This window comes from Ursus maritimus, unplaced genomic scaffold (genome assembly GCF_017311325.1).
Source record: "Ursus maritimus isolate PB19 unplaced genomic scaffold, ASM1731132v1 scaffold_4, whole genome shotgun sequence".
NCBI classification, from domain to species: Eukaryota; Metazoa; Chordata; class Mammalia; order Carnivora; family Ursidae; genus Ursus; species Ursus maritimus.
In genome coordinates this window covers 45,909,622-45,933,319 of record NW_024426552.1, presented here as the reverse complement: position 1 = coordinate 45,933,319, position 23,698 = coordinate 45,909,622, and the positions used below count along the sequence as shown (strand labels likewise).

The following is a 23,698-nucleotide window of genomic DNA, read 5'->3' as shown; positions in this document are numbered from 1 at the left end:
AAATCTTATTATTGTATTTTTCCCCAACCAATTAAAAATAACTTTATATTAGGGTAGAAAAGCCTGTGATTGAGATGGAGACTTGTTCCCGAAATAAGTTAAATGTGTTTAGTACTCGAATTAAAAAGATCACTGACATTTTTCATCCTAATTCTTGTTTGACAAATTTTGTTTAAAATATGAAAGAACAAATAAAATTCATTTGGCTAGAGTTAGAACAATATATAACTATTTGTGCTAAGTCCCATTAATGTAACTCTATATTCTACTTATTATGCTTGTAATATTGCTGACAAGGATACCATGTGTATTAGGAACATTTAGGACTGTCTGACAATATCAAACTGTGATTTACTACTTGAACTTTGACAATTAGAGAAAGGTATCCTATAAGACTCATCCATTTGCTGACGGTTCACAGAATTAAAACAAAAGCAAAAGCAATACAAAGTAAAAATCCTTTCTTTCAAAAATGTTTTAAGCTAAGTATCTGCAAATTCTTCTAAAATTTATATAGATCTTCCCTGGTCTACTGAAAGTTTCTCTCTAATGGTCTACCATACATTCATGCATCAGAACTAGAACTGCCCATTCTTAGTTTAAAAAATACATTTGTATGGTTCAGGAGCCAAGCAGAGGTGTTGGGATCTGCTGCTTGGATCCAACTCTGGGAACTCTGGGACCATAAAGGATAACCAATTTTCCAGGTGCACCTGGGACTGGGGAGTTCCAAAAATCCAGGAGTTTCAGTGCTAAAACCAGGACAGTGCTGGGAAAACCAGGGTGGTTAGTCACCCTAAATGGAAGAGAACAAACATCTGAAATGACTAAACTATAGATGTTTATTGCTGTAAGGAATGGGGTATAAGAAACTAAGTGCCCTAATCCTCAGTCTGGCACACTGTACACGTGGCAGACTTCTTGCTCAAGGAGCAAATGGGCCAGTGAGATAGGGGTTTGGTCACAGGAATGATCTATTTATAAACTTTCACCCTTCCTAACACAAAAGAATATTTCAAAGCACAATAACAGAGCATCATATTGAAGCTTGGAGAGTTCAAGTTTCCCAGTGGATTTGCCCAGTTCCCCATTGAAAACAACCCAAACCAAGACTTCAAGATTATAGAGATATTCCACTGTATGGGAATGTGGGGCACGAGATGTTTTAGCTCCAGGCTTCAAGTTCCCCGAACTACCAGAGGTCTATTCGTGATTTTATTTGATTTATCTTGGCACTAGCTCTACTTCAGATGACATGTCCTCATATTTCCTCTCCAAACAAGAAGAGTAAAAATGGTTACCTCTGTGGTCTGAATGTGTCCCATCAAATCCATATGTTGAAATCTTAACCCCCAAATGTGGTGGAATTAGAAGGTAAAGATTTTGGGAGATGTTTAAGTCATGAGCCCTCATGAATGCCCTTATAAAAAGAGGCCCTAGAGGACACCCCAGCCCCTTCCACCTTGTGAGAAAATGAGAAGTTGGTGACCTGGAAGAGGACCCTTACCTGACCACCCTGATCTCAAACTTCTAATCCTCAGAACTTTGAGCAATAAATTTCTGCTATTTATAAACTACTCAATCTGTGCCTTAGCTACAGCTAAAACAGTTACCAACTTTTTGAAGGGTGGGTATGGGTAAAGAGGTTACTAAGGACTCTATCTTGGATTTGGGGGGAAGGTCATAATGAAACATATTTGCAGATGTAGACTGCAGTGTCCATCTCTTTCCTCCATGATTCTTGAATTTGATGTTAATACAATTTAACAACTAACTGACACATCGCTAACCTTAAAATGTTAAGCAACAATATTAATAGTGGTTTCATTTGTAATTGCCAAAAACTGGGAACAATACAAATATCCTTCATCTAGTGAATGAATACATTATCCATTATATAGTACATTCATACAATGAATTACTACTCAACAACACTAAGAATACATACAACAATATGGATGAACTTCAGAAGCATTATGCTAAGTAGAAGAACTCAGACCCAAAAAGGTAAATACTGAATGAATCCATTTACATGCCAGTGTGGAAAATGAAAGACTAAAGAGACATAAAACAGATCAGTGGTTGCCAGCAGCTGGTCCTCAGGGGAGGGGCTGACTCAGAAAGGGGTGAGAGAAAACGTTTTGAGGTGATGGAACTGCTCAATGTCTTGACTATAACATGATTGTATGAGTTGTCAAAATTTGCAGAACTGTACGCTATAAAGGGTGAATTTTACTGCAAGTAAATCATACCTTAATAAAATAAATGAAAAAAAGATGTTAGGGATCACCATCTGTGTGGCTTTATATTAAAGCCTTCTACTCAAAACTTCAACCAGCATACTCTTCTTTGATGTTGATGTATTGGAGTTCTTGTAGGTTTTCAGTGCGGGGGGCGGGGGGAAGAAAAAAAGAAATTACAGGGTACTAAAATAAAGGAAAAGGAATCCCTCTAAAATAACTGATATAGCCCACCCTCCTCATTTTACAGATGAAAAATGGAGGCTTGAGAAAGTTTTCCCAAGGTCTCAGAACTAGTCATAGGCAGAGACATATGCGTGTTTTCAAGAGATAGTAAACAACGATCAACCTACAGAAATTCAACTAACTACTCTTGTGTAACACAGGCTGTTAAAATTATACTGTCTAATGAAAAAAACCCATGGAACAAAAAAACAATGTAAAATATTTCAAGTAGCTGCCTTCCAAATGTGTTGAGAAATTGGCCAAAAAATGCTGGCTTCTGACAAATATGCAATTACAAGGGAATATCAGCTGATGTTAGTAGTCAGTAAACGTTATTGTATGTCCTGTATCTGCCAAAACTGACAGTCACTGCTGCCGCCACCACTACCACTACCACCTATACCCAGTATGGAGGGGAATCACAAAAATAAAAGATGACCCAGACCATGTTTGGTAAGGACACAAGTGTATTCATTTGTTTACTTATTTATGTAACAAACAATGCCAAGCACCTTCTTGGGTCCTATAGTCAAACGTTGATCTCAGAATTATAGTAGCATCTAGATAAGAAGCAATACCCAACCACTAGATCAGAGTAAGGGCTGTCTGAATGGAAAACATCATTACCAAACAAAACACCATTTAGAACTAAACCTATAAATAGATGTGTTCATTATCACCATACATAATGCCTAAGAGTGGAGATTTTCCCAGATGTCATCACGGTCCTCATTCCAGCTCTGTGTGATCTTCAAGTTACTTAACGTCTCAAGGCCTTAAGTTTCCTTAATCATAAAATGGAGATACTAACTGTACTTGCCTTGTTGGGTGCACTAAATGAGAAATATAAAGTGTTGAATACAGTTAGTGTCACATAGTAAGTGTTCATAATAGGAGCTATCATCATTATTATTAACACAGAAAACGCACACCATAGTGTTATGCACTATGTTAGTGTTCTAACAAAATTTAGTCTTGAAAATGTGGTATGCCAGGTCCTACTGAGAAATGAATAAATGCTACAAGGACCCAGAAAACACACAGACATGAAACTTTGGATCCCCCGGACCAAATTAAGAAGTCTTCTAGACCAAATCTAGAAACCCAGGGAACTAGCATTTAAATAATGTGTTTTCTTCAGGACCCTAAGAATCACTGCTCTAGACACTACACATGCACAGACTGTATGAATTTAAAATACCAAATTTTGTGCTGTTAGCATTTAAAAAATAAACCCAGAAAGCTGATTATTAAAAGCAAACCATAAATTTCCCTGATCTACATTAAAAAAAAAACTAGAAATATCCTTTTCCTTTCCCTGAGATTCCCTAGCCATTAGCAAGTAACTCTTTTTTTTTTTTTTTTTCGATTCTCTTGCTCTTTCCTCCCATAAAATTTAAATCATGTATGGAAGTTCCATACTCAAAATGTGATAATTTATGGGCCTATAGCCCAGAAGATACTGAGGAGACAATGAAATTCCTAAATGCGCGCAAATTATTCCAGAATGGGAAATGACTCTTCCTGTGTAGCAGTAATTATTTATGTAACACTACCATGGGAGAATGTTAACAGTACAGTATTAAATTACTCCTTTTAAAATGAGGCACTTCTACAGGGTTTTATTTGTTTTTTCCTAATTTGGAAAGAGCGTTTGTACACACAAAACAAGTTTTACTATCCTATTGTTAAGCAGCTAGGTCAAATTTCAGAAAGACTGTACTGATGCATTAAATAACCGTCAAATGGAAGTGGAAGGAAGGCTCCAGTTCAACCATTACGCAGTTGTGGATCCATCACCCTTAAAATAAGCAAAGTGACTAGGAAATTCCACTACCAACAAAGTGCCAAGAGGCAATAATGCCTACTGAAGGCAGAAAAACTTTAGTTTACCTCAAATTCACATGCACTTAGTAATTTTCCCAGATGGTATTATAAAACTGCAATCATGACCTAAATAATCTAGTTATTTTGGCACATAATTTTATTATTATGTTCCTTTCCACATCTGGATAGTTCATTTGTACAAGGAAGGCAATTTCGGTTGAAAAGAGAACTCAAAAGGTCCAGCTAGGTCTAGTGGAACTAATCTGTATATAAACAAGGATTTATTTATTTATTTTTTTGTAACAGTATGGAAGAACATAAGGATTTTCACCTGTACTTGAAGCACTAAAACAGTAGTTCAGTTTCAGCTGGTAGCTACAAATTTACATCTCTTGCCTCTTTCACAAAATTGACAAGGATCTTATGCTTTTAGAGTTAGATCAGATACATGTTAGTGGCAAAATGCCAGTTGCCATTTTAATTGGGCTTCTGCATTTCTACCCTTTGCCCTAGTGACCAGAAAACATTTTTCTTAGAGTTTCCTTTAGCACATTTCTGCTACCTTATTAATTTTCAGTAGTTTTTATTCTTTTTAAGCAGCAAAATAACCTCTGGTATTTAAAATTTTCCAAACATATGAAAACATACTATAGGAATCAGAGTATTGGCTGGGATGAGTGGAACAATCAGACACTACTTGAGTGAATTCAATGGGGTTTAACTTATCTGAAGGATTCCAAAAGAAGCTTTCAGGAAGGAAGGTGAGGAAGGTGAGCAACAGGCAAGGGTGCAAGCTTCTGGATCCTAAAACGCTCACCGGGGAAACACTGTTACAGAAGATGATGCCCACGCATGAAGGCAGATCTCCTTTTTTCAACTAAGAATCATTCTCCAGCTCTCAACAACTCTTTGGGTAAAGAACCAGAGTGGGGTTCATTGGTACAATCTTTCACCACATGGCTCTAGATTCTCCGCCACCATTTTGCTCTATTTCTACCAGAGTCCTTCTTGCTTCAGAAGGCATACACTATCTTGCATAATCCTGAGATTGATAAATCTGGCCAGACGGGAGGGTTGTTGGAACAGATACAGATTAGCCAACATGCAAAATGGGTGCAGGCTGGCCTATAGGAAGACTGAGCTTCCACAAAGTCTGACATCATCATCTGCTAGTATACGTCCCTGGGGGTGTTCTACAGTCTGGAAGCCTGGACTTCTGCTTGTAATAGTATCCTGATTGTACAACTTGTTTCTGTGTCCTTTAGATGAGTCCACCTCTTTTGATTTGCTGAAGTGGTATCTAGGTCTGACTGTTCCATCAATCCCAGCCTTCCCCTGATAGTAATTTCATATTTTCTGCATATCATATGTATAGCACACATGGATATTTATCTAATCAAAACCCATAGGAGGTATATTCTAACTGCCTTGGTTTTTTATATTCTAGACTCCCAAGCACAACTCTATCTAAACCAGTAAAATGCATTTGATGGCAAGAAGCTATGTAAAATAAATGACTTCCAAGATGGTTTTAAGAAACAGTGAGAAGAGGAAGCTCATTGATAAACAGGGTTTTGTTTGGTGGAAGGAGAGATTACAAGGCATTTTCAGAAGCTTAATTACATCCCAGAAGGTTGAAAACCTGAGTCTGAGGTATGCCATGTGGACAAGGGAGAGTGAGAACAGTAGTAAGTATGGGCTTACTGAAAAGGGAACTAATCTTTTGAAACATCTCCTGGGATTCCATCACCTCGACCTTGCACTTGTTTTTCATTTCTGCTTTCCAAACTGACTTTGTGTAAGGATTAATGACCTTCCCTCAGCCCATTAACTGAGACTGTCATTAATCTCCAGGAAATACTTGTCAGTACTGCTTCAAGGGTATATGAGAAATGCTGTGTTTTAGGTTAAAAATGGTTAATCTTACAGCCCTTTAACTACTCTTTTCAATGATTACAGTCTTCCTGGAATTCCCTTTGCCCCAGAATTAGTTAACATTTTAGTCACAGTATTACATGTAAGCTATGAAGTTCTCTGATTGAAATTGCAATTGATCCAAAAGAAATGCCTTCCTTGAGTGTAAACTGAGTTTTAAAAAAGCATGTGTCAAAGGATATTACTAGGCTAAATTCCTATAATACGTACGTGTTTCATGTACTTGGAAGCTGAATGTTGCTTCCCAAAAATCAGTATTATTGGTCAGTTTCAATTATAGGCTATTTCAATTTTGATCTTTGGTAGGCGAATACATTATTTGCTAACTCAGCTTTGTAAAAAGGCTAGAAAAACTGGTGTAGGCATAAATAGTTGTATACTTTTCGAGGAGTGTTTATGAGACTTAAACACTTCTTGTTAGGTGTTCATGTGAACACTGCTGAGACAAGGCTAAAAGAGCAATAGCTAGAGCCCACTAAGAGTAGAAGAAATAACTTGTAAATGAAGTTTATTATAAATGTAAATTGTATCATGAGAAGACAGATAAAGGCAGATATTTTAATAAAAAAATTAGAATGAAAGCACTCTCAAATAAATAAACAAAATCTTTAGAAGAAAAAGTACAGGTAAGGTTCTGACTGTTACAGAGAGAAGTGACTATAAAGTCACTTTATAGGGAAGGGAAGAAACAAGGATGGCAACCCCTGGGCAATGAACGAGCTGTGCTAAAAATGGTGGTACTCAGCTGGCCAGTCTCTGAGGTAAGGGAAAATAACAGAGGGGACTGTTTTCATCCCCACTTTTCCTGAATTTCTCTTCTATTTGAAGAGAGCTAACAAGCTGAGGGCATTGGCATAAATCACCAAAGCAACAGGGCCAAATTCACTGCTACTACTGCAAAATGGTAAGAGAACCTCAACCCTAATATTTGGATTCCTGGGCTTTGCAAAAGCAAGCCTTAGTCAGCCAGCTCTGCCCTGGATTCTTCTCTGCCTTGGTCACTGTCCTCTGGGTCTTGCTAAGACAGGCCTGTGCTCCAAACCATTGTTCTTTAAACAAAGTTATAAACTGCTAACAGTTTTGTTTAAATGTTTGTAAAATGGTAACCACATTGCTACATCTCTCTGGAGTATCTCAAACAAAATGTGGTTCAAATTTTTTGTTTCAAAAAAAAAAAAAAGAATCTAAGAATTCTTTAATAAACAAAGACAACCAATGTAGTTAATAGGCTTTGTGTGACCACAGCTATGTCATCTTGGTCTTCTGTTTCTTGCTTCAGGCAGAGGTTAGAGTGAGCCATTCAGTGGAGGGGCATCCAACCAGTCCATCTGAATGCTCTGCCTGAACAAGTTTCTATGCAGTCCCCACCCTGCAACTTGGCGTGACTGATAGTGGCGCAGGTAGAGAGAGCTACCTTCACTCCAGGCTGCTCTCTCCAGCCCGAACACACATAGACAGCACTTATCTTCATTTCAGGGAAACGAGAAGCCACCTCTCCTCAGAGGATGTTTAGGAGCTCAAATTTGGTGACCTGGTCTCTGGATCTACAAGCAAATAAGGGGTGAAAATGGACAATTCTACTAACTGAAAACCTCTGCATTAATGCAGCTGATTAAACAACCTACTGGGAATCTTGGCAGATCTGTCTGTGCTCCACAGGGGTTGATGTTTATATAAAGATAAGCTCTTCTACTGACAATATCTCCAACACTCAGGATATAAAAACTCTTTTCTTTAGGGTAGAAGAAACAGATTCATCTTAATATAATAATTTATTTGAACAAACATGCTTATTATAAAGCTAGTCAGGCCAAACCCTAATGTTTTCCTGTTTATATTTCCCAGGGGGAAGTCTGTAATAGCCCCTGGAAGAGACCACTCTAGGGCTTCTAACAGAGTCCATGCCAGCAGCCAACATGCACCTTCCTATCCTTCACTATACAGGCTTCCTTTTTGCTCTATACTCACAATGATTGCTGTTACCTGCCCAATCAGTGCTTCCAATTTTCAAAGGAAGATTTGAGTAACAAACCCTTAAAGACTCACAGTCAGGGACGCATGCTTAAGCAGATTTTGCAAAAATTAAAATGGCTATCATGTCACTGGTTTTGTTCCAAGCTAATACCTGCGTAGCAGTCCCCAAAGGAGCAGGAGCAGCCTGCAGAATGGAGCTGTTCTGCTCAGGACTGAGAGTACCACATGTGTTTTCTGGCCAGCTCTTGCCATTCCTACTGCTCTTGCTGCCATTCTGAGCTGTTGCCTTCTTCACTATCTGAGGGGGCCACTCTTAAAGGGCCACTCACTCTGCTTATGTTGTGAGATTCTCATCACCAGTTTCCTCTTAGAGGCTCCTGGCCTGGGTGCCTGGGTGGCTCAGTTGGTTAAGCACCTGACTCTTGATTTTGGTTCAAGTCATGATCTCAGGGTCATGAGATCAAGCCCTGCATCAGATTCCGTGCTCAAGGAAGATTTTGCTTGGGATTCTCTTTTTCCCTCTCCCTCTGCCCCTCCCCCCACCCAAATAAATAAAATCTTAAAAAAAAAAAAAAAAAAAAAGACTGCTGGCCCAGGATCACAGAGTACACGGGACTGTATAAAAACTGGGGAAGGTATTTCATAAAGTCTAAATCTATGCACCCCTGTTCAGTTGGTTGGCTCCATTTTTATAGCATGTAGCATCCCACCCATCAACCACCATACATTTTCCTCCTCCACGGGCACCTGCACAGCCATGAGCAGAAGGCATTACATTGCTTTTTCCTCTGAACTACCTTTGCCAATCTGTTCTGCTCTGGCAGAACTGGGAGGTAGATGGAAAGGCTATTTTTCATGAGAGGGCTTAGCAATATTCCCCAAAGAAAGTATTTCTCCTACATACTCAAAGCATTATAAAACATTTTAAAGATTTATTTGAGAGAGAGAGAGAGAGAGAGAGAGAGAGAATGGGGGGGGGAAGGAAGGTGCAGAGGGATAAGCAGACTCCCCACTTAGCACAGAGCCTGAGGACCCTGAGATCACGACCTGAGCAGAAGTTATACCCGTAACTGAGACACCCAGGCATCCCTAAAACACTTTTAAAATACTTTAGTCCCTGATCCCAGAAAAAGGATAAGGCTGGCTTTGCAAAGTGATGTCTTTGGCAGCCAAGTAAAGAGGTAACAAATTCAGAGGAATCATAGTGTCCTTGGACTACCCAGAACACTGAGTAGCTACTAAAGGCAAAGCATTGTGGGGGGATACAGAATGTAATCGGCACTATCCTTGCCCTTGAGGAATTATCAGTTTAGTAGCAGTAGGAAAAACATAAAAACTTTTAAGCAGTGTAAAATACGAAAAGTGTCATAAGAGAGGTACAGATAAAGTGCTGACATGGTTCAAAGTGAAAATAGAATTTCTACCTGCGGAGTCGCAGAAATCACATTTACAGTAAGGATCCAATTTCTACAAGCATCTTATACAAACTGAAGGCTTTTAAAGCTACTTCCCCTTCTTTTTTCTTTATCATCCTCTTTCCGAGGACATTTATTTATTCTCTCACTGCCCCAATCACTCCTGCGATAGACTGGATCAGATGCACGTGTTACTTTGAAGGGCATATTTATTTTTAATAAATCCAGAATTCCAGTGGAAGCACTTTAGTGAAAGCAAGGTTGTGAAAGTCATAGCTTTTGAGTTGCTTACCCTCTGCCTTTTCTTTGCTCCTCCTAACCTGATCCCCCTTGAGGCTACTCTTATCAGCTGCAGAGTTGGACTACTTCTCTCCCAAAGGATGAAAGCTTGCTTCCAAAAAAGTCTCTAGTCCTGGCCTGTGCCCACAGTCAATGCATTACCTCTCTGTATGCGCTACTGGGAGTTGCCATTTCATTTGTAACATTGTGTCCCTTTGTAAAGGGAAGTGGGACATTAGCCGTGCCTGGATGGCAAAAATATTTCCTTTCCCAGTCTCTGTTATAAAGCTGTCTTGGACAGTAACTGGTAAACTGCCACCTATTTTTTTCACCACAGTCCAATAAAAATTCCAATTTGTACCACATAGCTCCAGATGTCCCCAAGTACAAAGTGGCCAAGGTTCCCTAAAATCTGATCGGCTCCCACCCTGCATGCAAATGAGAGGCCAGTGTCAGCCCACATTTCCTTCTCTGCTCTCCATTACCTGTGCTAAAAGACTGACACCTCAGGAAGCTAAGCCTCTTCAGAACAACACTCTCCCCACCCCCATCCCTTCACTAACTGCCTGAGAGAATTCTCCTCAAAAGACACCAGGACACCTTCACAGCAGTGTTCTACCTAAACCTGGAGCAAGAAAATGGTTAAATTCACCGGGTCTAAGACTCCGCTAGAGGTCTAAGCGACTCCAGTTCTCATAGCCCTGGCATTCTCATCCACCAGTAAAACCACAAGCATCTCTGGTTAACAGCGTTCTCTTCTATTGTATTTCCACTCCCATTTAGTGCGGCTTCCTCCCTCGGGTTCTTGCCATCCCCTCTGACTGCCCTTCAAATCCCTCCCATGGTGCTCTCTCTGAAGGCACGTGGAACAGTGCAAAAGCACAGCTTTACACTCAGGTAGATCTGGGTTCAGTGATCCTAAAGTAGATTTGCTGCGTGCCCCTAACTAATGTATATGCCCTCTCTTACGCCTTACGCCCTCATCTGTAAAATCCAGATGATAGCAATTAGTTTGTAGTGTCCTGTGAGGATTAAATGCATAAAACAGCCAAGTACAGTACCTGCCACATCCTAGGTGCACAGTGAATGATACATATTACTGTTATTGGACCCCTGCATCCTTACCCTTCTCACAGTTCCTTCTCCCCCCTCCTGTTCTGCCTTCCTCCAGGACAGACAACCCTGCCTCCAGGACATTTAACCTCTCAGCCTCTTCTGAGAAGACAGTTCATGCTCTCACAGCCCAAGCACTAGGCCTGGGATGGTACCATTTTCCAGGCCCCGCAGTGCTACTTCCAGGCCATTTCTTTCAATTATCATATCAAAACCCTTTCTCCCTAGAGCTCATGTTATTGCTCTATACCACATCTGTCCAGTTCCTAGTTCCGCCGCTTGCTTGCTTTCTTCCTTTCTTTCTTTTTCTTTCTTTTTTTTTTTTTTAAAGATTTTATTTATTTGACAGAGAGACACACAGTGAGAGAGGGAACACAATCAGGGGGAGTGGGAGAGGGAGAAGCAGGCTTCCCTCTGAGCAGGGAGCCTGATGCGGGGCTCAATCCCAGGACCCTTGGATCATGACCCTAGCCGAAGGCAGACGCTAACAACTGAGCCACCCAGGCGCCCCCCTAGTTCTGCCACTTTCTGACCTCTCCCCATCATTCCACCTATTTAATAAGGGCTTTGGCAACTGGGTCAAACTTTTTTGACCCAGTTTCCCTCCTGATGTTCCCTCAACTTGAACATGGATGGTCTTTACAACAATGTGGCTTTAGAGTTTCTCGACTCCAAAACCCTGTGCATAGTTCCCCTTAGCAATCCAATTCCACAGCTATACCTGGAATATTCTCCCTCTGCACACCTATGATACTTCACTGTACTTAAGTGGTTCATGAGTCTGTCTTTCCTTGGTAAGCTATTGGTTCCTCACTGCTAGAGACCTATCTTTTTTTTCCTTTTTAAAAAAGATTTTATTTATTTGACAGAGAGAGAGAGAGAGCACACAAGCAGGGAGAGAGGCAGGCAGAGGGAGAAGCACACTTCCTGCTGAGCAGGGAGCCCGATGTGGGACTCAATCCCAGGACTCTGGGATCATGACCTGAGCCAAAGGCAGACACTGAACTGACTGAGCCACCCAGGTGCCCCTGCTAGAGACCTATCTTATTTGACTTTTTATCTTTATCCCTAGGACAGACTCTGGTATACAGTGGGTGTTTAATAATTATTTATGGAATGGTTAACATGGTACATTTGTACAGTTTTTTAGGGCTTACAACATGCTTCTTTATTATTTTATTTAATGATCACTTTAGGAAGGTAGAAACATTGCAATCAAGGTTATGTGGTTAGACCACAGCAAACACTTGCAAGTTATATCATCTACAGGCCAGCTGGGGCTTTTCTTATCATCCCAGCTATAATAACAGCCCTCTTCTTTCCCTACCTCCCTTGCCCTTGTATACTTGTTTTTTGTGAAAACTGGAAAGAAAATTTGGAAAGATGATAGCTTACTCATCTTATGCACATATGCATAGTTCTGAGAGGATTATGCTTCTCTGGGTTCCCAAAGGTCTTCTGCCATTAGACTATCCATTAAACTCTCAGGATCTTCTGAAAAGAATTATGTAATGTTATATTTCATTGCCCCCAGTGTGAACACTAAGATGATAAATATTTGTTCTATTAGTCACATTAAATAGATTTCAAATCTGGAAAATGCAGAAACCCAATCTTGCGTTCTCTGATTAATTAAATCCTGGATTTAAGCTTCCTGATAAAGCCCACAAAATGACAATTCAAAACTCCTCTGGGTTACCAATGAAAAATGATAATTGGCAGAAATTTGAAAACTTCCTTTTAATATATAAAGAAGAGTCCTGCAATTGGCAGAACAAAAATTGCTTCCTGAACCACTCCATGCCACATCCTATAAATGGCTAAATCTGTAAGTTCTTAACTGGAATCTGATTCACAGTCCCAAACTGTGAAGTGTCTAGTTTTCACGGAGTGAGTAAAAATCTTTCTTATCTGGGTCGTCATTTGTGGTCTTTAAAATGTTTTCCTAGTTTAAGGAAGTCATTTTTAAAAAGAGATTATAGTTAATGGCTTCTTTTCATGGTAAGTTTCCACTCCTGTATATGGCAAGGATTTTTGTGAAATTCAACATTCTTTAGAAAAGTTCTGCTGTGCTAGATGCCAAGGGATACAAAGTTTTCAGGGTTCTAGGCACTTATACTCTAGTAAGAAGAGAGATATGCACAAAATATCCATAGTACAGGAAAGCTTCCTTGGCATGTATCAACATTTATGGGCAGCAAGAGCTAAAGTTCACACTGGGTGTTATATGCAACTGCAAATAATGAATCATTGAACACTACATCAAAACTAATGATGTACTATATGCTGGCTAACTGAACATAATAATACAAAATAATAAAAAAATAAAAGAAGAAAACAAACAAAAAATAAATGACAATGACAGCTAACATTTACGAATAGTTTGATGCAGTAACTTATTTAATTCTAAGAATGTTGTAAGGTAGGTGTTATGATTACCTTACAGATATTAAAAATGAGGACTCTTAGTCTGAGAGAATCAGTAACTTGCCTTAGTCTGAGAGAATCAGTAAGGTCAAAAAGCTGGTAAATGATAGAACTGGGATTCAAACACAGATTTTTTTGGCTCTAAAACAAAGTGCTTATTCCATCTCATTATGTCCTTCTCCTGAAGCATCTCACCACCAAAATAAAAATCACTTTACTTTTCTTACCTCTTGTCAGTGTCAGGGACATATAGGTGGGCTTTCAGTGGGTTGTGCTGCAGCTAGCACAGAAAAGGCCAATGACTTGGCAATAACAAATTATAGCACAGTTAAGGGTCAAAGTAGTCACTGACCCATTGTCTTCTTGCTAAACTGATTTTACTAGATCTTTCAAATAGCAATGTAGCAAATATCATCATTATGCCTAGCTAAATATTAAAAATTATTATCTGATAGGCTACACCATTGTTGATAAAATTTTAAGAATCAACAAATCAACTGATAAAGGTTTCTACTAGGTAAAAATATTACACAAAGTTGGACAGAAAAAAAAATGCGGGACGCCTGGGTGGCTCAGTTGGTTAAGTGTCTGCCTTCGGCTCAGGTCAAGATCCCACGGTCCTGGGATGGAGCCCCACATTGGGCTCTCTGCTCAGTGGGGAGCCTGCTTCTCCCCCTCCCTCTGCCTGTGCTCTCTCTTTCCTCTGTCAAATAAATAAATGAAATCCTAAAAAAAAAACAAAAAGGAAAAAATGCAAAAAAGCCATTGCAACTTAGAATGTAGCAAGAATAAGAGCTGAATGTTTTGTTGAAATGGAGGCCCTAGTCGCAAGTTGGGAAAAATTTAAAAACCAAGTAATAAATCTTCTGACATTAGCTAAATAACCAAGAATATTAAAATCCAGAACTAATTATATGAGTCAATTAAAAATTATGTTGAAATAACTTGTGATTTGGAAAATGTTTATAATATACATTTTTATGAAAAAAGTTGGTTTGGAACAGTGTGATTCCACTTTTACATGTAAATTTAACAAAACATGTATGGTACTTGTATGCTGATAACTATAAAATGCTGATGAAAGACATCAAAGATCTAAATAAATGGAGAGACATACTATGATCATGGATTGAAATACTGAACATAGGAAATATGCTGATTTGCCCCTAATTGATATACAGGTTTAATGCATTCTAATCAAAATTCCAGCAAAATTTTCTTGTAGATATAGACAATTCTAAAATTTATATGGAAAGGTAAAGGAGCTAGAATAGCTAAAACAATGTTGAAAAAGAAGAAAGAAATGTTGGAATCAGTGTACCTTATTTCAAGATTTACATGGATATAGTAATCAAAACTGTGTGTATTGATAGAGGGATAAGACACAAGGATCAATGGAACAGAACAGAGAACCCAGATTTAGACTTGCGCAAATATGCCTTGACAAAGGCTCAAAATCAACTCAATCAATCAAAAAAAAAAAAAAAAAAAAAAAAAAAAAAGACAGGCCTTTTCAACAAATGGTGTTAGAGCAGTTGGGACATCCAGAGGGCCAAAAACAAACAAACAAACAAACCCAACAAAACAAAACAAAAAAAACAAAACTGCAGCCTAAGTCTACTACTTTGAGCAAAAAATTAACTCTAAATAGATCATGGACTTATATGTAAAATACAAAACTATAAGACTCTTAGAAAAAAAAATCTTTGGAACTTAGGTCTAGGCAGAGTTCCTATATTTGACATCAAAACCAAAATCCATAAAAGGCAAAAAGGATAAATTAGATTTAATTAAAATAAAAAACTTAAGCTCCATGAAAGATCCCTTGGAGAGGGTGAAAGGACAATCTTGAAATTGGGAACAAATATTTGCAAACCACATATCTGACAAAGGACAACTATCTAGAATATATAAAGAACCCCCAAAATTTAACAGTAACCCCCCCCAAAACAAAAAAACAATCAATTAGAAAATGGGCAAAAGATATGAACAGACATTTCACTAAAGTAGATATACAGATGGCAAACAGGCACATGAAAAAATATTCCATATCATTAACCATTAGGGAAATGCAAGTTAAAACCAAAATGAAATATTACTAAATGCCTATCAGAATACTTAAAATTAAAAAATGATGACAATAACAAATGCTGGTAAGGATTCAGAGAACCTAGATCACTCATACATTGTTGACAGGAATGTAAATTGATACTGTCACTCTGGAAAAGTTTGGCAGTTTCTTAAAAACTAAAATATGATCATGTAATTGTACTTCTGGACATCTATCCTAGAGAAATGAAAACTCTTCTTCAAATGACAGCCTTACACAAATGTTTATGGCAGGTTTATTTATAATAGCCCCAAACTGGAAACAACCCAATGCTATTTAACGGTGAATGGTATGGTTATACCTATATGTAGAATATTACTCAGTAAATAAAAGGAACAAACTATAAATACAGACAACAACCCAGATGAATCTCCAGAGAATTATGCTGAGTGGAAAAACTCAATCCCGAAAGACTATATACTATATGATTCCATTCACAAAACACTCTTGAAATGAAAAAATTATAGAAATGGAGAACAGAATAGTGTTTGCGAGGGTTTAAGGAGGTGGTGGAGGTGGGAGGGAAATGGTTGTAGCTATAAAAAGTCACCATCCTTGTGGTGATGGGAATGTTTTGTATTGACTGCATCAACATTAATATCAATGGTTGTGATATTGTACTATAGTTTTGCAAGATAATGCCATTGGGGGAAACTGGGCAAAGGATATGTGGGATCTCCTCATATTAGTTCTTACACTTTCATATGAATCTATAATTATCTCAAAGTGAAAAGTTTAAAAAAACGGAATTATAAATTTTGGTTTTTACATAAGAAAAAGAATGAGAAAACATGTATCAGAATCTTTACCTATAGGTCATAGTGAATCGATGACTTCTATTTTCTTTTTTTGGGTTATCTGACTTTTTCTGCAATATTGTTCTGGTAATTAAAAAGTTAAGGAAGACATCAGCTATAAGCACAGAAGTAAGCTCTAATGACATGAACTGTCTAACTTAGCATACCTGGTGACATGTTAGGTCAGGGGTCTCTGTCCTGACTTTGATGTTTTAAAGGATCCAGTGGCTAGTGCATAAAGTGTTTAAAATGAACTATTACTGCCTTTTTAAACCTTACATTTTAATTCTTTCCATTCTGTATTCCATTTCTTTAGTTATCCAGTAACTCTAATCTCTCAAGGTACTTATGAAATCACAGATTCCCAAAATATGGGACATTCAGCATGAGGCTTGATCCATACATGAAGTTCTGTGTTTCCAAGAGAATATTTATGGACAGCCAAACTAAATGGAATTTGACCAGAAAGTTCCAGCAGTTATACCTGAAGTGAGTCTGTCTCATGAGAAGAATAGAACTATGATTTTAATACTAATGTAACAATTTTTTCTGATACTTAGTCACTGAATTCTAAAGGATGCTGTATTTTTTTTAATCATGTCACTATGTCAGCCATACCAAATCTCACCTTATTTCATGTTATACAGTATTTATTCCTTTCTGTCCTTTATCAAAGTAACCTCTGAAACCAATGGTGAAAAGTTTTAGATTTTCAACCTAAAAATGTGTGAGGAAGTATATAGTTTTTTTTAAAGATTTTATTTAGTTATTTGAAAGAGTGAATGAGAGCACTATTAGGGGGTGAAGCAGAGGGAGAGGGAGAAGCAGACTCCCCGCCGAGCAGGGATCCTGATGAGGGGCTTGATCCCAGGAACCTGGGATCATGACCTGAGCTGAAGGTAGATGCTTAACCAACTAAGCCACCCAGGCACCCCAGGAAGTATATAGTTTTTTTCTAATTATTTTGGGAGTACATTTTTGAAGACCCTGCTCATAACAACCCTATGGGGTAGATAATGATAGCTTATCCCCAATTTACAGATGTGGCACAAACGAGGCCCAGAGGAGTTAAGCAACTTGCCCTAGAACATACAGCTATTAAAGGTCAGAGTTAAGATTCTACTGAGGATTCTGGCCCCAGAACCTGAATGCTTAACTACCACACTATATTGCCTTTAGAATTTCAATTAATATTACTCAGGTCTGACATGGAATCACAACATATGATTCATGAAAGGAGATACCAAAGTATTTTGTTTTAAGGAAATGTTGGAAAATGTCTACAAAAAGTTTAGCTTGTGCCTAATGATATTGGTAGACAACTGTCAGTTTTCCAATATCGTTTTTATTCTCTTCCAGAGATGGAAGATACAGGGATTTGTGATGTTCAAGTGGATTCAAATACAAAGATCATCTGGAAAATTGAGGAGCCAGTATGTTTCCTTAAACATAAGTCAGGCACTTAAATGTTTATACTGCTAGTGACAGAATAACTTATGATGCTTACTACTTAGGAATATGTTAGATACTGCTAAGTATCTTTAAAACTGGATGCTTTTTCCTTGTTACATAATTTCCCACACTGTGCTTCTTCCCTTACAAAACATGAGCTCTTTCTAATTAAGTTGTTCATTTATTAAAGCACTTTGTTTTGGGTAAGAGGACACTCACATACACACATATACACCTCCCTCCCCTTTAAAGATAGGGTTCCAGGAATGGCATTTTCCAAATGACCTTGGGTTAAAATTACTTGTAAGCCCAAGTTGCCTTGCAAGTGTTTAAACTTCTATGTTAAGTTCAAGTTTTCTTAAAATATGCTTTAGACCACATGGGATGGAATGAAGCAGGCCAGCTCTGGGGAGGATTGGAGATACCGTATTTTGGGGGTGAACCTGGCCTGGAACACTAGCACACCAACACAGAGCTCCCCAGAGAGTAGAGGCGAGACAAACTGTACAGTTCCTTTGGAGAAATTCTCCTTAGCATTTGAGTGGGCTAAATTATGTAGCCCTCATTCTTCCCTTTGACAAAACTCATGCTGGGAGTGAGGCATGGGAGGCAACAGGAAATGCTAGAGAGAGCATGACTGCAACCCCAGGATGGTCTACTTGGCTTTGGAAAGACTGAGGCTGGTAAGGAGGGGAAAGAGCCCAGGTAGAGATCCTGGAACAGCTTGCCAATCTACCATCCTGGAGGCCCTGGGCAAGTCACCCATCTCTATGATCTGTCTTGCTCTGAAAGTCTATGACTCAGAAAATCTGAGGTGAAACTGGTGTGTTTTTGGAATATAGGTGAGGTTTGGTGGGGTGAGGTCTGGAGCCACCAACCAAGAAACAATTCTTCAGACACCTTTGGGGCAAAATGGTGGTTTATTAAAGCATGGGACAGGACTCGTGGGCAGAAACAGCTGTTGCAGTAGAGTCTTGAGGAGTGGCTGATTATATATACACTCGGGAGCTGGGGGAAGTACGGAAAAGGGAGGTTTCAAAAGAACTTCCCTATGCTGAAGAGGACCAACCTACGAGATACCTCCAAGATACTAGGGGCCTTGCCACTGTCAAGTTAAGGTTGTTTTCCCCTCTAGCAAGTATTAACATTAAGATAGTCGGGAGTTTCCTGGAAGAATGTCACATATGTCCCACCTACGAATGGGGGGTGATGGGAGGTTGCAGGGTGTCAGCTTATGCTTTGTCTTCAGCTAGCCTTCTGCTCCCTCATCAAAACTGCTTCTCAAAATTTATTAGAAAATGTTAAAAAGTAGAGAAATAACCTCTTCCCTGAAAAACTGCGATGAGCATGACTGAATCTCTCTCTTGCATTCCCAGCTGCACTTTTCCAAAAGGTGTTTTCAATTATTTTCAGTGAGCTAATGTTCCCTTGACTATCTTAAAGCCTTAAAGAGCAGGACAATTAAACTTGAATCTTGAAGAAAACAATAGAAACAGCTGCACACAGGACCCAAGCTGACAAAGATGCCTGGGGCTTTACTAGAAGTGGCTCTCACAGAGTGCTTCACCATCCAGGGAGCAACTGCCCTGGAGCAAGTCTTCCATGAAAGGAGCTCAGTGGGGCCACCGCAAAGACGTAACCGTGGAGCAAAGAGCTTTGAGAAAATGTGAATGAGGTTTTCTGTGGTTATATATCCACTTCTATTATGAGTAAAACTGGCTGGCTTTGGGGTGGGGTGGGAAAGATTCCACCCTCCTCAAATTTTGTTTAGAACTATGAGACTTTAGAGATCATCTAATTCAATCCCTACATTTTTCGGTTGAGAAAATGTAAAATGAAAAACTAGCTGACTTGCTCCAGGTCAGCTGGCCCGCTAGTGAGTAGGTGGCAAAATGGAAACTAGAACTCAGCTGTTTCTACTTGAAAAGTTTGTCCAAACCCTCCTCAGTGATGCACTGGGTGTCTTCCCTTCCAGATTATGAAGGAACAATGAACTCTTACTTTATACAAATGCCTAATTGGTATTTATATTATAATTCTTCTGTAGCAAGGTATTTTTCCCCTTAAAGGTAAGATATCAATAAAATGATTTAGTCATTGACTACCACATAAAGAACCATAATTAAGAAAGCTTAATTCCACTCTGTTAAACTAAAGCATGATTATTTTAGAAATGTTTCCTGCTTCAGGGGTTCCTGAATGGCTTAGTCGGTTGAGCCTCCGCCTCTTAGTTTTGGCTTGGGTCATGATCTCAGGGACCTGGCATCGAGGTGCTCAGCACAGAGTCTGCTTGAGATTCTCTCCCTCTCCCTCTGTCCCTCCCCTAGTTCGTGAACACTCTCTCCAGAATTCTCTCTCTCAAATAAAATAAATAGAATCTTTTAAAAAAGAGAGAAATGTTTTCTGCTTCATTGCTTTTTGCTTGACATAAGACTTTGACCTATGGGTGAATGCAGAAAAATCTTCACAGCTCCATCTTCATCTCTTCTTTAAGGCTTTTAATTAAATAAATCCATTATTTGCATAAGGTTAGTAAAACTAAAGAAGAAATTTAACTTTTAAGAAATTAGCCATTATTATATAGGAAAGAATTATACAGCCATGTAAATTTCCTGGGTAGTTCAGCTTGTGGATATGTATGTAGTAGTATTACGAAAATGCAACTGAAGCCTAATAAATAAAATAATTCCTGTAGGGCAAATATAGCCAAAAAACTGGAAAGCAAGTCAATAAAATTACTAAATTTCTTTAGGCCGCTGAAAACAAGGGATAGATACTGAAATGCATTAACAAAGTAGCCATGTCTAGACACCTAATGTTAACTATATTGGATCAATTTTTAATCTGGGATACTTTGCTAGCAGGAAACAGATGAAATGATCCTTGATGGTGCTTTGTAATACGGAAGCTTTACAGAGCAGAGATAGGAAACCTCATTTCATCAAAGGTTACTTTCTCTCAGGAGAGTGTCAACCACGACTGATTCACACACATGTGAACTGTAACTTAATTGGTGCTTTTAAAAAACTGAGTTCGAGGCCAAAAAAAATTCTTTTAAGTATTTTTTAAAGTTTAAATGACAAAAGGGAAGAAAATACCTCATTTAATAACTATTACCTAGAGAAAACTGAAACTGACTCCACATTGTAATGAATTAAGGGGTTTAAAAGACGGAGAAAGAAAAATAGGAAGAAAAAAATTTCAGGGCAAAAAGGACATGAAGTTAGGATTAGAAAGAGAAACAGGAGAATAGTGGAAGCATTGAAGAGGGAAAAAGAAAAGTCTACAGAGGAGAGAAAAGGAAGAATAAGAACTTAGTGCTCCTGTAAGACTTTGGGAACTGGTATGTTCCAACAGTTTTGAAAATGTAACAATTTTCTCAGGAATTTATTATAAATTATCAATGTATACAATATTTATTTTCCACAAGTGTTGATATTTTGGATATGTGAAAGGGAATAACTTAGGTTTTAGAAATTTATCTTGAAACCAAAAACATATCCACCCGTGTATGAGTTATGCCTTGATATATTTCCATTGATAATTAAGAACTTACTCCATTGCATTATTTTAAATTTTGGGGGCTCTCATTTCATAATTGATGATTTTCATTCCATACTGCCTTAAGACTAGAGTGGAAACCTAGATTAATTTCAGATATGAAACTATTTTTTCCATATCAAATCCAGCTTTTGACTTAACAGTTAGGAGATGTACAGGGAACATACATATTGAGGGCCTCTCCTCTTTATTGCCTCCTCTATCCCAACGAGCTCTCAGATTTAACTGCAAAAACCTAGAGGAATAATTCTTCAAAATTTCCAGTTGAAAAGAGGAAAAAAATCTTTGTGACCTTGGGTTCAGTAAACATTTCTTAGGTATGACATCAAAAGCACAATCCATAAAAGAAAACATTGATAAACTGGGCTTTATCAAAATTAAAAACTTCTCCTTTGTGAAAGATACTGTTCAGAAAAGGAAAAGGCAAACCACAGACAGGGAAATAAATCTTTGCAAATCATAGATCTGAAAAAGATTTCTACTCAGAGTATATAAATAAGTTTCATTTTTTTTTGTTTCAAGTTCTTATTTAAATTCTAGCTAGTTAACATATAGCGTAATATCAGTTTTAGGAGTAGGACTTAGTGATTCATCACACCACTTACATATAACATTCAAGGCACATTAATAAGTTTCAAAACCCAGTAATAAGAAAACAAACAATGCAGTTTAAAAACGGGCCAAAGATTGAAACACGCTTTGCTAAAGAATATACATGGATAACAAATAAGTACATGAAAAGATGCTCCACATCACTGTCATTAGAAAAATACAAATTAAAACCATAAGAAGATAAGAATGGCTAAAAAGCAAAAGAAAACAAACAAAACCAACCAGACAAAAAACCCAGACAGTACTAGCTGCTGGTGAGGATTTAGAGCAATTGGCATTCTCATACACTGCCTGGGGGAACTGAAAATAGTACAACCACCTTGAAAAACAGTTTGGCAGTCCCTTATAATGTCAAACATATACTTTACAATAAAGTACGGTAATCTCACTCCTAGAGAAACACCCCAGAGAAACAAAAAGTTCCGTTCACTTAAAAATCTGTCCATGAATGCTCTCAGCTCAGCAGGGAGTCTGCTTCCCCCTCTCCCTTTGTCCCTCCTCCAGCTAGTGCGCGCTCTCTCTCTCTCAAATAAATAAATAAAATCTTAAAACAAAAACCTGTCCATGAATATTTATGTTGATTTTACTCATAATTCCCCCAAATAGAAAAGAACCCAATGTCCTTCATCTGGTGAGTATATTAGCAAACTGTGGCACATCTATATGATGGACTATTACACAGTGAAAAAAAATATTAAAAGTGCTATGATTTTACTGATACCACATTCAAGAAAATTAGAGGAGGAGAAAACAAAGTAATTGCTAGGGGCTGAGAGTGGGAAGAAGGGTTAATTTAAAAAGCCACCAAGAGCAAACTTTTGGGGGTAAAGTATTCTGTATTTTGATTGTGATGATGATTATACCACTATAAATCACAAAACTCCATACAAAAAAGTGAATTTCACTTTTAAAAAGTGAAAAAATGGGTCAACCATTGCTCTAACTCTCCAGTGATGTTTATCAAAAATTCAAAGAGGTTTTACCACTAAATGGTTGTAATCATCCATAGGAATAGACATGATATTTTAAACTAGCTTGGTGAATAATTTTTAAATATTTACGATTTAAATTTTAAACAAGTATTGAGCGTTAACTGGGACCAGGTACTGGGAGAATGATAACAATACAGATGTGAGTAGGGCTTGTTTTGGGCCCTATACAGTGTTAGAACTAAGAGAGGCTGTGTAAACGTGGAAGCTGAATCAAAGGTCTTTCTCGGTAGCAGGACTTGAAATGACGTGATCAGTGATGTTGATGTACAAACAAGCATAACTTTGTGACCATTTCTGTGGTGCTGACAATGGATTTCAAATTGTTCTGTGTAATCAGCTCAACAGGTTAACTATTTGAGATTGCATAAAATGAAGCAGTCTGTGGCAGATCAAAGATTTCCTACCACTGCCAGTAAGGAAATGCAACTATGCTATGTCCTTTATGCAGGTTTGCTGCTGAAAGGTACATGTTTATTTCATTAAAAGTTATTTTATTACCTGGGAGAAACCAAATGTCAAGTTTAGCTCTCTAACACAAATCATATTTTATCCAAATGCAGATGTACTTTTGAACTGCAGCAGCCATTTGATTAACTTAGCCAGTGACTAAACTCATGACCTTTTATATTAAATGTAGTGACCTTTATGCCAAAGAATCTAATCTGGAGCTAAGTTATCCATTAAAATCCAACCTGGGAGTATGTTACTCTTCATGAAAAAGTAACCACCTCCATTCCTG

The 23,698-nt window shown here is 38.2% G+C and overlaps 2 protein-coding genes across 13 annotated transcripts in view; one reads left to right on the top strand and one right to left on the bottom strand.

Annotated features, from left to right (window-relative positions):
* The window catches only part of CMSS1 (cms1 ribosomal small subunit homolog), a 392,506-nt gene that overhangs the window by 98,427 nt on the left and 270,381 nt on the right, over positions 1-23,698 (bottom strand). The window lies entirely within an intron of this gene.
* LOC103673245 (filamin A-interacting protein 1-like) overlaps positions 1-23,698 on the top strand; it is a 189,635-nt gene that overhangs the window by 4,393 nt on the left and 161,544 nt on the right. For 2 of the 10 annotated variants that reach the window (XR_005832157.1, XM_008701976.2), the window contains exons 3-4: positions 16,659-16,831; positions 17,702-17,775. The exons of 4 other annotated variants lie outside the window; for them this stretch is intronic. The gene's annotated coding sequence lies outside the window, so the exon portion shown is untranslated. Of the gene's footprint in view, positions 1-1,042; positions 5,946-16,083; positions 16,832-17,246; positions 17,776-23,698 lie in introns of those variants that run through there. 4 more of the 10 variants (XM_008701987.2, XM_040621150.1, XM_040621152.1 and 1 more) reach the window with 4 other exon arrangements.